This window comes from Arachis hypogaea, chromosome 9, assembly GCF_003086295.3.
Source record: "Arachis hypogaea cultivar Tifrunner chromosome 9, arahy.Tifrunner.gnm2.J5K5, whole genome shotgun sequence".
In the NCBI taxonomy this organism is placed as follows: Eukaryota; Viridiplantae; Streptophyta; class Magnoliopsida; order Fabales; family Fabaceae; genus Arachis; species Arachis hypogaea.
The window spans coordinates 84,744,275-84,757,840 of record NC_092044.1 but is presented as its reverse complement, the minus strand read 5'-3'; the positions used below and the strand labels follow the sequence as shown (position 1 = coordinate 84,757,840).

At 35.6% G+C, this 13,566-nt stretch overlaps 2 long non-coding RNA genes across 2 annotated transcripts; both read right to left on the bottom strand.

Annotated features, from left to right (window-relative positions):
• Positions 1–6,071: 6,071 nt before the first annotated feature.
• Positions 6,072–6,907, bottom strand: LOC112713022 (uncharacterized). The gene is made up of 3 exons (XR_011865151.1): positions 6,828–6,907; positions 6,585–6,709; positions 6,072–6,489 (listed from the first exon to the last, which is right to left on the bottom strand). It is a non-coding gene; the product is annotated as an uncharacterized lncRNA (long non-coding RNA).
• A 1,516-nt stretch (positions 6,908–8,423) lies between these two features.
• LOC112713021 (uncharacterized) lies at positions 8,424–10,651 on the bottom strand. The gene is made up of 3 exons (XR_011865150.1): positions 10,212–10,651; positions 9,262–9,370; positions 8,424–8,806 (listed from the first exon to the last, which is right to left on the bottom strand). It is a non-coding gene; the product is annotated as an uncharacterized lncRNA (long non-coding RNA).
• Positions 10,652–13,566: the final 2,915 nt, after the last annotated feature.

The following is a 13,566-nucleotide window of genomic DNA, read 5'->3' as shown; positions in this document are numbered from 1 at the left end:
AAGCCCAAACTAAAATTGCTTGAAGGCAAGCATGTTTGGTCCGAAACCATGAAGCAAAGAAAACAAAGCTTCATTGCTTCCAATAGATCCAAGAATTTTACCATGTGATGGATTCTAAAATTCATTCAATTATTATTTATTGCATAGGAACTATGAGAGAGAATATGAGTGACATGATTGATGCTACACGCCACTCTAGCAAGGGAAGTAAAAGCAACTCAGTTTTTCAAAACACACTTAATTGCTTCTCTTTCTTCATTTTCGTCTCTCTCATCTCTTTCTTTCTTTCGAACAATACCCAGGAAACCATGGAAGCAAAAATGAGCTACCAGAAGGAAAGAAAAGCACGCCTAAAGACCATCATAATGATGGCAAGAAAACATAACAAAATAAAAGTATGCTGTGGCTGAGATTTTCACCAAAGATGGTAAGATTTGGTGAGATAATCTCGAGCTCTTCATACTCAAAAAGAAAGAAGAAGATTCGGCCAGCAAGGAAGAGATTCTTGGAGGCATGGCTTGTCTTTGATTTTGCTCAACCACCACAGGAAGTAGCTAGAGTGGCGAAGTGATGGAAGAGGTAGAGATTGGAGCAGATGAAGCCATCATCATCATGAAGTATCAAGGGCCAGAAATCCATCTTGGAGAGCAAGCCAAGGATGGAGCGCTCGGATTGATGAAGAGTGATGACCAAAGAAGAACTAGAGGTATTTGCATGTTGGGTTTTGCATGAGTTACCTCTTCTCTCTCTGTGGCCGAACCAGTTCTGTTTTGAAGGAAAAGAAGTTAAGCTTGGTTTTGTTTCAACTGTGAAGGCTTCTCTTCTCTATAAAAGGGGTGAACTGTCATGGTTTGATTCAAGGGAGAAAGTTTGAGAGTGCAAGGCACAGAAGTCTCATAGCAACCTAAGCTTACAGATTTTCTTCTCCTTCAATGTATTCTGTTTAGTATTTTTTTGTTTAATTTTGTCATGTCTTGAGTCTCATGGAAAAAAAATGGCAAACAAGTGAGGTTTGTATGAAAAAGCCATAGAGCGGAAAAAGGCAGAGAGTGCAAAATTAAAAGAAAAGCCATAGATGTCCTTAGAATTCCTTTGTACGTCTATGTTGTGTTTCATGATTCTGTGGGAATCCTCTTGTAAGTTGGGTTAGCACTTTACAGTTTGTAATCAAGTTGATTATAGTGAAATTCCATCATTGTTGTGATCGAGACTGGATGTAGGCTATATTGCACTTAGCAGCTGAACCAGGATATATCTGGGTGTAATTCTCTTTCTCTTCTACTCTATTTCTGTTTCTACTGTCCAAGAGCAAAAACTAAAAATATCTCGTGCCAAGTGACTAGACAAAAATAAAAATCTCGTGGCTAGGGACGAGACAAAAACAGAAAAGTCTCCTCAAAGACTAGAAAGTGTAATCAAGTAAAAAGGGGGCTAAGATTCAACCCCCCCTTCTCTTAGCCACTGAAACCATCAATTGGTATCAGAGCTTGGTCTCAAAGAGATCAAGCTTTGCAGCTTGGAGAAAAGATCCACATGGTAGAAAATAGTGGCTCAAATCTGGTGTCCTACAATCTCACAGAAGGACAATCAAGCAACAGAGACCTCCTCTTTTCAATGGGAAAAACTATACCTATTGGAAAGAAAGAATGAAGATCTTTGTGCAAGCAGTAGACTACAGACTTTGGAAGATCATCCTAGAAGGTCCTCAATTTCCATCTAACACAAGTGCTGAAGGAGTAGTCACTCTTAAACCGGAAGCAAGTTGGACCGAAGAAGATAGAAAGAAAGTAGAGCTAAATGCCAAAGCTGTAAACCTACTTAACTGTGCTATCAGCTTCGAGGAGTACTGACGGGTATCATGATGCACAACGGCAAAGAAAATCTGGGATAAATTGCAAATCACTCATGAAGGAACCACCATTGTAAAGAAAACTCGGATAGACATGTTAAACAGGGAGTATGAAATGTTTACAATGAAGGAAGGAGAATCCATTGATGAACTGTTCGAACGGTTCAACACCATCATTGTTGGCTTGGATGCTATGGGAATAACACATTCCGATTCTATGCTTGTGAGAAGAGTGCTGAGATGTCTCACTAAAGAGTGGGAAACAAAAGCTTTAATTATTTCTGAGAGCAGTAACCTTGATTCCATGACACTTGATGATTTAAGAGGAAACCTTCTTGCTTTTGAAAACACTTATTTGAAAAAAGAGTTAAAAAAGAAAGGAATTGCTTTTTCTTCTGTAACTAACCCCCTGGATGATGAATCCAGTGATAAATTCTCTGAAAATGAATGTGTTGTTTGCCAAAAAATTCAGGAAAATGGTGAAGTTCAAAGGCAAAAGCAGCAGCTCAAGGAAAATGAAGAAAGATCTTAGCAAAGTAACTTGTTACAACTACAAGGAAATGGGATATTTCAAATCTGATTATCCCAAGTTAAAGAAAGAGGAGAAGAAAAAAGGAGGAAAGAAGAAGGGTCTAATGGCATCATGGGAAGACTTGGAAAATGATTCAGACAGTGATGAAGAATCTGAGACCAAGTCACAGCCTTGTCTCATGGCAAATCATGTAGATCAGGTATTCTTTCAAAATCCTGACACTGAAGACCTTCATCTCATGATAGACCACCTTTTTGAAAAAATAAGATGTTTTCTACTTGATAATCAAGATCTTGAACAACAAATTGACATTCTTAAAGCTGAAAATAATTTTCTCAAAGAAAAGCTAAGAGAGACCGAAACTGCTTGTGATCTTGTGGAAGAAAATAAGCAATTGAAAGCTCAACTTAGAAGTTGTGAAAGTGATCATTCGGTAGTTGCTTATGTAAACTGTTTTAAGAAAAATGAAGAGTTGCTGAAAAAGGTTAAAAGTCTTGAACATGACTTAGCCAAATTTACTCAAAGTTCTGAAAATCTAAATCAAATATTGGCTAGTCAAAAACCACTCTTTGATAAAGCTGGTTTGGGGTTTTACAAATATGATAAGAAACCTTCTTTTAAAGATAGAGCTTCTTCCTCTAATGACACAAGGTTTCAAGATCCCACCTACTTTAACAAAATAGCAACTCCAAGGTTTTGTAGGTTATGTAACCGAAGTGGTCATTTTCCTGTTCAGTGTTTCTTTGGTGAAAGAATGATTGGTGATAAAGTTTACAAAGTTGTTTTTTATTACAATGATTTAGGACATAGGAGATGGTTTAACATCAAAAGGATCCAAGAAAATTTGGATACCTAAGGTCACTTGAGCTTATTTTGTAGGTGTGCCTAACATCCAAGAGGAAGGAGAATATGTGGTACATGGACAGCGGATGCTCTAGGCATATGACCGGAAAGACAACTTTCTTCATAAAGCTTGATGAATATGATGGAGGACTTGTCACTTTCGGTGATGATGGAAAAGGAAAGATAGTGGCCGTTGGAAAAGTTGGTAAAAGCTTTTCATCTTATATAAATGATGTTCTTCTTGTAAATGGTTTGAAACATAATTTACTTAGTGTAAGTCAATTGTGTGATTTAGGATTTGAAGTAATCTTTAGAAAAGTTGTATGCTTGGTTGTTTGTGAAAAAACTGGGGATATTCTTTTTCAAGCAAAGAGATGCAACAATGTGTATGGATTAACTCTTGAGGACTTGAAAGAACAAAATGTAACATGTTTTACATCTCTTGAATCTGAAAAATGGCTATGGCATAGAAAGTTGGGTCATGCTAGCATGTACCAAATTTCTAAGCTAGTGAAGAAAAATCTAGTTAGAGGAATTCCTAAAATCAAATTTGATAAGGATCTTACTTGTGATGCTTGTCAATTAGGAAAACAAGTTAAATCATCTTTTAAACCAAAAGATGGAATTTCAATCAAGAGGCCATTAGAGATGTTACACGTTGATCTTTTTGGTCCAACAAGAACACAAAGTCTAGGAGGTAAACACTATGGTTTGGTAGTGGTAGATGATTACTCTAGATTTGGTTGGGTACTTTTTCTTGCTCATAAAAATGATGCTTTCCATGCTTTCTCAACCCTTTGCAAGAAAATTCAAAATGAAAAAGATTCAAAAGTGGATCATTTGAGAAGTGATCACGGAAAAGAATTTGAAAACCAATACTTTGAAAATTTATGTGATGACTTTGGAATTACTCATAATTTTTCATGCCCTAGAACACCTCAACAAAATGGGGTTGTTGAAAGAAGGAATAGAAGCCTTCAAGAAATGACTAGGGCTATGTTATGTGAGAATGAGGTTCCTAAATTTTTATGGGCTGAAGCCGTAAATACGGCATGCTATATTTTGAATAGGACAATAATTAGAAAAGGATTGAAAAGAACTCCTTATGAGCTATGGAAAGGAACCCCTCCAAATCTTAAGTACTTTCATGTTTTTGGATGCAAATGTTTTGTGTTTAACAACAAAAAAAATCTTGGTAAATTTGATCCAAAATCTTATGAAGGAATGTTTGTTGGATACTCTACCACTAGCAAGGCCTATAGGATTTATCTCAAAGAACATAGAACCATAGAGGAATCCATACATGTCACTTTTTGTGATTCTAACTTAATTCCCAGTACTGTGATAGATAATGATTCAGATTGTGAAGAAGCTGGAATAAGTAAAGAAAATTCCAAGTCTGCCCAAATTGAAGAATCTGCCAGTCCAGATTTGTCTCGTCAAATTCACTACAAAAAAAGGGTTAAAATGGCGGTTTTTTAAGGTAATTACGGCGGTTATAACCGCCATTATTACCGAAAATGGCGCACCCAAGAAATGCCGGAATTTTAGGTGCCATTCTGGTTATTACGGCGGTTTTCTAAAAACCGCCACAATTTTCTGGGTTAAAACGGCGGTTTTTGAATAGGTTAAAACGGCGGTTCAAACAGCCATTATTTCCAGGGTTAAAATGGCGGTTCTTTGATAGGTTAAAACGGCGGTTTAAACTGCCATTATTACCCTGACAGATTGACGTTTTGGTTGGTTAAAATGGTGGTTCAAACTGCCGTTATTTCCAGGGTTAAAATGGCGGTTTTTTGATAGGTTAAAATGGCGGTTTGAACCGCCATTATTACCCTGACAGAGTGGCATTTTGGTTGGTTAAAATGGCATTTTTGAACTGCCATTTTTACCCTGACAGTAGCATTTTGGTTGGTTAAAATGACATTTTTGAACCGCCATTTTACCCTGACTGACATTTTTTTATTGTTTAAAAACAATTTTTACCGTCATTTTTATCGCGTTAAATAAATTGTGATTAAAATTTCACAATAGCAAAAAATCTAATCCATAAATGAAATATTATATAACTCATAAACAAAATATTAATATAATATATAATTTTTTATTATTGAAAATCAAAAGTAATAACTCCTGTACAAAACTTGTCTTACTAAACTTACTAAAATACAAGCATTGCAATAAACACTAATCAGTCAAATCTACCATCCAGTTCCCTAAACTATGTTAATATCTAATAATGTATTTAAACCATCTAATAAGTGCTGTTTTTACTACTTAGAATATGAATATACAAGACAAGTAACTTAGCTAAGTGTTGATGAATAAGATTTGGAGGCCAAAAGTTTCCTCCTTTTGTAATTAACTTTAAAACAAGCCTGCCTTGGTTTCTTGGTCTCTTCTGTGAGTTTCATCCCGGGAACTTGCTCCAACATCTTTGTTTCTTGCTCCAACACTCCAACTTCATTATCCAAACTCATCTCTTACAAAGATTTGTAGGAACCTCTCCTGAAAGCTGGTTCTTATTGAAATGGTTGCATTAGATTACAAATGCAATTCAAAACAGTTATTATAAGATGAAGAGAATACTGCTTTCTTAAATCAGAATGATTTTATCCTTTATATTCAAAACAATTCAAATACCTTACTGATATTGTATGAAGCTGCAGTGGTGATAATTAATATAATGTTAAGGCCATATCATAAGGACTACTACAACATATGTTTCTTGTACGGAAGCCTTTGTGTAAATGAACAAAACAAAAAAACAATATAAGAAAACTTACCCTTACAACCAAAGCTTTTATGACCTCTTTTGCTGCTTTAGACAAACCAACTCTCCTCAATTTTCTGTTGGCACTCTTGTATCTTATGGTTTTTGAGTTCACACTATTCTTCAAGTCTCTTAAACTATCAAAAGAACATGCATAAGAGAACACATTAAATGCACAGTCATATGTTTTTTAAATACGCAAGTGAACAGCACTGGTTAATTTGCTACTCAGATATAGAAAAATCAGAATGAGAGGAATGAAATGAAGCAACCTAAATGGCTAAATGTTGACCAGTTATCCTAACGGAAAATGCGAAAACAAATTTTACAAATTTGAATTATAGTTGAATGCTGGAGATACATACAGGAATATATTCATTTATAGAAATCTCAGCAGGATAATTAACTGTTTCTTTGTCACAAATGCAGCATGTAGAACATTGAAACAAAAGTTACCTCAGCTCTCAGCCTCTGAACTTCTTCAATGAGCATCTTATCAGATTATATTTTATATCAATTATTTAAATTAAAGTTTATAATTTAGAATTTCTAATTAGAATTTAAGATTCAAAATTTTTAATTCATACATGATCCAAAAAGTATAGCCATATCCCAGGAGTCTTTATCATTGATATGCTGCATGTGAGCATGACCAAGATATGTCCATTTGCAAACTGTGGTGGACAAACTGCGAGTATCATCTCCAGTTGCCCTAAAAAGGTACCAGAAATAAATCAAGGCTAAGCAACACTTGACTCCAACATAGAATGACATTGAACATCAAGAATAACAAAATAAATAAATAAATAGATAAATACATAAGTAAGTACCTGTATGACAACCAATCACTCAAGTCCATCCACCTGAAAACCAAAGACCAAGACTCTTGCAAGTTTTCTTTAACCGATAGAAGCTGAAAGTTTAAAATGCTTTGGAAAATGAGTTCATAAAAGAGAGCATGATTCTTAAAACTATATAACATAATTTTCCGATTGATAAGCACACATTTAATTAACCCTCATGCTCCAAGTTTCTTTTCATTAAAGAATAATTTGTATATGTATTCTACAAATCTGTTAGTCAGGTTATTGAGCTTAATCTAAAAAGATAAGACCCCGCCCCAGTTGCAGATATGGTTTTAACATATCCAATGTTTATTTCCATCAATAGCCATTGCCATAAAGAGTATGAATTGCACTGCACTTAAAAACCTTTTTAACAAAATAGCATCTATGGAGAAAAATGCCTAAAAGAATAAAAGATAAATTAGCATAGCATATTATGTATGCTGACCAGTGACTAAAATAATGGGATTAGTTCAAATGGTACCTTTGGTGGCTGCATTTCAGGTGAAAACCGCAATACTGTAATAAAGGTGAGTTAGAGGAATTGATCCTTTCAGCTTGTTTTAAAGCTCTATGATCCATCCATACAATGACATTTCTTCTTGAATCATCAGTCAAAGAAACCGAAACAGGTGCACTATCGGCATCCACTGCAACTGTTATATAGTTCATAAACAATCAGCTAGAGTCATTATATAAACAAATTAAATCTGTCATGCAAAGAGAAATGTTACATACCCAGAGAATAAGTAGTTGCAAATCCTAGACTTCTTACTTCTATTGGTGTAACTTTTGCTTGAGAGCAAGCTGCTTTTACAGCTGCACAGATTTCAAGCCATATATCTCTGGAGGATTGCTGTTTAGCACAAAAAGATGAATCTACACTATAAAATATAAACATAAATTAGAAAAAATATTAGAAGAAAATAAAAAACCTAGAATTAAAGAAAAAGACATAGTCATTGTTAGCATAGAACATGGCATATTTACCAATCATGAGTAAATAGAAGAAGATAATGCAAATTTGTACACTAACCTAGATGCTCAACGAAGATAATGAATAAATACAAAATTAAACACTTGAATATTTTACCTTCACCTCATCAAATATTTTCTGCGATAACCACTTGTCCGTACTTGTTATAAATCCAAATCCAAATTTGTGCCTGTACCTTCGGTTCCATTGATCCAACTCCTAAAATTTTAGATTATTTATTATACAGGGAAATCAAAATATTAGATTATTTATTATGTCATGGAAAGATATATTAGATTATTTAGATTATGCATATAGTCTCTCTAGCTTATATAATACCAATAAATTTAAGATACAAAATAAATTTAGGCAAGTTTTACAAATAAAGTGAAGGAATCCATAACATTTCTATAAAGAGACAATCAAATATCCAAAATAAATATGATTAGAATTTTATTTTGGGAGTTGAATCATTCTACTTAATTAGTAACCATCCAGGGGTATATAGAAGAGAAACTACAGGGACAGGAACTCCAATATCAAATATTGTTTAACTACTTCAATATCAAATATTGTTAAACTACTTCAATATCAAATATTGTTTAATCATTTCAAGTCTTTCTTTCAGGAGAGCCAGAATGAGCAGTGACACACTCCACAGTCCTAAACCCTCTTCCTCTCTTAGTGAATGAGAACAGCAGCAGAAATAGCAAACATGCATCATGTTTAGAATAGCAAACATGCATCATGTGTTAGCAAAATACACAAACAATACAATGAACATACACACAGGAATTCTGAACGAATAATAAAATAATGATATAAAAATTCAAGATGAACTCAACAACTTACAAGAGGAAAAACAACCACTACCAATATCTATATTGCACCAATCTCAAGACATGTACCAACTATTGGGAAACCATACCTGAAAAATGAAAGTCCAACAGTAGCAATAGTGGGGGATACAACTACAGGATTGATCAATCTGAAAGGAGATCATAAAATGAAGTTCATTATCAGCTACACAGAATAGAAAATCTAAGACAAAAAAAGATTAGGAAGAGTGATTGAAGTTCTTATGAAAGTAACAGGTCATAGCTCCATAATAGAATAGAGGCATTGAGGAATCAAATTAAGAAGAACAAAGGAACAAAATGCAGAGGTTGAACCAAAGAGTAAAAAAGTGATAAATTTCAAACCTGACAAGAACAAAAGAACAAAATTGATATTCTATTTTTCGGTGGATTAATAAGATCAATACCTGGATATTAGGATTGTTTTCCATAACAACTCAGTAATAGGAGAACAACAACAAAAATTGACATGATCAAAACATTGCTGTAGGATAGTACGAAACACCATTAAGACATAAATTGACGATAACAAAATACAGATGTTGAACCAAAGAGAAAAAAAGTGATGAACTACAAACCTACAAACCTTGCTGTAAGTCTAGTGGAAGATCAGGAGGAAACAACTTCACAAGCTCATTGCTGGCAAAGTTTTGATAAGTGCATTTTCGGATAAGCGAGCGAAGGCATGCCAAGACCTATCATGACCAACTCACCATCAGAACATACTACACAAACTGCAACATAATCACTCGTATTTCAACAACTCATGACAAAATTGAGTAGCAAAACATATCAACTTCAGAAGAAAAAACACACAATTTGAATAACACCTTTACACTACTTGAGTTGCTTCCTTTTGCTTGAGAAATAAAGAGAACCAAATAGAAGTAAGCAAAACATAGCAAACATAGTTCAGTTATTGCCTCATAAACTAGTTCCCAATATGCAAAACAAAATGGTTCCAAGTGCCTAAGAAGCAAGTCCAAAATCAAAGAAACAGCTCAACCAGTGTCCAATACACACATCAAAATAACAAAAAAGTGGTGAATTTTTTCTCAAAGAAAAAATCTTCTTTTACATATAAACCACAACCATCCATAATCAATTTCGTTCTAACTAATCTGTTTTGAGCTGAGTCAACTAATTTTCTACATTCAAGGTGATTGGACCGCAACACTCTTTGAATCCTCTTCACTTTCTTTCAGTCCCATTCAAAATAAAAACCACTGGAAGTTTATTCAATAAAGCATATATAGCATATATATCATGGTTTATTCAAGGGTTCAGTTAATGCAAAAAACATTGAACAGAGCAAGGGCAGCAGAGCTAAACAACTACAGAGATTACTCATTTATAGCTTTGCTTAAAAGAACCAAAAAAGAACCAAAGTGGCAAATAGAGAAATTGAGATTGGAGCAGTTTTTTCTGAGATCTGAGATTTAAGATCGGAGATCAGAGAAACACCTTAATAGAAGTAAGCAATAAAAGATCTTAGTTCAGAGAGAGAGAGGAGGGGGTAAAGTTACGAAAGAAGACCTGAGATCGTCGTCAATCACCCCCGCACCAACGTTAATCCAATGCTTCAACGGAAGACCCAAAAATCCCTAATAAAGCTGCAGAGAAACAAAAACTCCCAAAAATCAGCACCAAAAGCAATTTTGAAAACCTAACCCAAACAAAAACAAAGAAATCGGTGCCTTCTGGAATCGAAATGCTGAGGTCAGTAGCCACTAGAGCCTTGCCTCTCGCCGGAATCTTCGTCTCCACAGCACAAAAGAAAAAACAAAATAAAATAGCATTTCAGTTTTAGTTTCAGTTTTGGTTTCAGTTTAACTTGAGAGGGAGAGGTACCTGGAGAGATCGTAACTGGTGGATAGAAGAGAAGCCCTAGAAGGAAGAACGGCGTGGTCGGAAAGCTTCTTAACACGGAAGAGATGAGAGTGTCGTATGTTCAGAGAGGAGAAGCCCTAGCTAAAAGGAAGAACGGCGTTGAATGAGCCTAGGGATTACAATTTCTTTCTTTTTATATGCGTGTGAAAACAAAGGTTCAAAACCGCCATAATCACCAGAACCGCCAAAATATATAAAGCCAATTACGGCAGCAGTAAAAATTGCCATAATGTTTCGATATTATGGCGGTTCTTTAAAACCGCCTTAATATCAATGCTATTTTAACCCTTTTTTTGTAGTGATTGGAGGAGACATTTCCATTTTATCTCCTGAGTAAGCATGAGAAACTGAAACAGTGAGCTCAACAGAAACTCATCAAAGCTCAACACCACAAAGGAAGCCTAGAGAATGGAAGTCTATGAGGGGTTATCCTCATGACTTCATCCTTGGTGATCCCTCCCAAGGAGTGACAACAAGATCCTCAACCAAAAGACAATCCGAACCAAGCAACTTTGCACTCTTGTCACAAATGGAGCCCAACAATGTCAAACAAGCTCTTGAAGATCCATCATGGGGTGAAAGCCATGCAAGAGGAGCTTGCTCAATTCGACAAGAATAAGGTTTGGACACTAGTACCTCATCCGGATGGTAAGAAAGTTATGGGTACTAAGTGGGAGTTTAAAAATAAACTTGATGAGGATGGACAAGTTGTTCATAACAAGGCTAGATTAGTGGCCCAAGGTTACGATCAAGAAGAGGGTATAAATTTTGATGAGTCTTTTGCTCCGGTAGCTAGAATGGAAGCAATTAGATTGCTTCTTGCCTATGCTGCCCATAAGGGTTTCAAAATGTTTTAAATGGATGTTAAATGTGCTTTCCTTAATGGCTTTATTGATAGAGAAGTGTATGTGGCACAACCCCCCAGTTTTGAACATAAAGATTTTCCAAATCATGTTTTCAAACTAACTAAGGCTCTTTATGGTCTTAGACAAGCTCCAAGAGCTTGGTATGAAAGGCTTAGTGCCTTCTTATTGGAAAATCAATTTCAAAGGGGTACCACGGACACAACTTTATTTGTTAAAGCATATAATGATGATATCCTTCTAATTCAAGTTTATGTGGATGATATTATGTTTGGATCGGCCAATGAGTCCTTGTGTGAAGAGTTTGGAAAACTCATGACTAGTGAGTTTGAGATGAGTTTAATGGGAGAGCTAACCTTCTTTCTTGGCCTCCAAATTAAACAAACTCCTAGTGGTACTTTTATTCACCAAGGAAAGTATGCAAAAGAGCTTATCAAAAAGTTTGGCCTAGAAAATTCTAAACCAATGGGAACACCAATGCATCCAAACACTAAATTTGAAAAAGATGATGATGGGAAAGATGTGGATGAAACACGGTATAGAAAAATGATTGGTTCACTAATGTATCTTACATCCTCTAGACTGGATATTGTTCAAAGTGTGGGTGTATGTTCAAGATTTCAATCTCACCCAAAAGAATCCCATCTTTCGGCTGTTAAGTGCATCATTAGATACATTAAGGGAACAAGTGATTATGGCTTGTGGTATCCAAAATCTGATGACTTTTGTGCAGTAGGGTTTTGTGATGCAGATTATACAGGAGATAAAGTGGATAGAAGGAGCACCTCCGGCATGTGTTGCTTCCTTGGAATCTCACTCAACATGTGGTCAAGAAAAAAACAAGCCACAGTAGCTCTATCCACAGCTGAAGCTGAATATATATTCGCATCTGCTTGTTGTTCACAATTAATTTGGTTAAAAACGCAGTTGAAAGATTACAAATTAAAGATCAATAGTATACCATTATTTTGTGATAACATGAGTGCTATAAATATTTCAAAAAATCCTGTTTTGCACTCAAGAACAAAGCACATTGAGATCAAATATCACTTTATTAGAGAACATGTGCAAAAGGATACTATTGATATTCAATTTGTAAAATCTGAAGATCAACTTGTTGACATTTTTACAAAACTCCTCTGTGAAGACAGATTCTATTCATTAAGAAAAAACTTGGGAATGATTGATCTTGTTTCTGTTGAAAATTTGTGAAATTTTGATTCTGCTCAGTTTTGTCTCGTAGGTATGGACGAGATAAAAATACAAGCATGTTGGAGAAGCTGTGATCAAGGGGGAGGCTGCACAGAATTTATTTTTCATGGGCCCCACAAAACCTCTTTGACCCCATCATGACCGTTTTGTTAGTTTTCCATTTTGTTGAAAATCAAAATCTTTTTATGGTCTTATCAAATCTAGTTGAAAGAGGCATAGTGTCAAATCAAATCTTTCCTTTCAACTAATCCCTTGATTTAAGGAAACCACTTTTTAAAATTCTTGGAAACCTCCTGGTTAATAACCGCACTCATGATGATCATTAACTTCCCCCACTACCTCTCTCCAATCAGCATTTAATGCCTCTCTAACCTCCCTCCACTCACCTCACCCTTCAGCCTTCCCTTCAACCTCCATCCCCATTCATCTTCTTCACATAATGAAAAAGAAAACTGCACCAAAGAAGAGTGAAAGAATTCGGCTCTCTCAAAAACCCTCCACTCCCCAAACTCACACTCACATCCATATCCACTCCACTTCTTCATCTTCTCCATCACCTCCCACCAAGCAACCCGAATCCATGAGGCGCAAGGTCATAGCACAGAAATCCTCTGGAAGGAGGAAAAGTGGAAAGAATAAAGAACCCAGCATTGAACAAGAAGAAGAATCGCACACCTCGCCGATTCCATCACCGCCACCTTCTCCACCAAAGAAAGCCTCTCCCGAAAAGAGCTCTCAGAAGACTAAAGCTTTCGTGTTGCATGAGACTAGAGAATCCGCAAACCTTGAATCATTAGAATTCAAGAACAAATTTCACAAGCCACACTCTCACTATGATCCATCAAGATTCACTACATGTGCATTCTTTGAATTCCACCAAGAAGTTTTGGAAAAGAGGCATCTGTATCTCTCATATTTGGTGAACT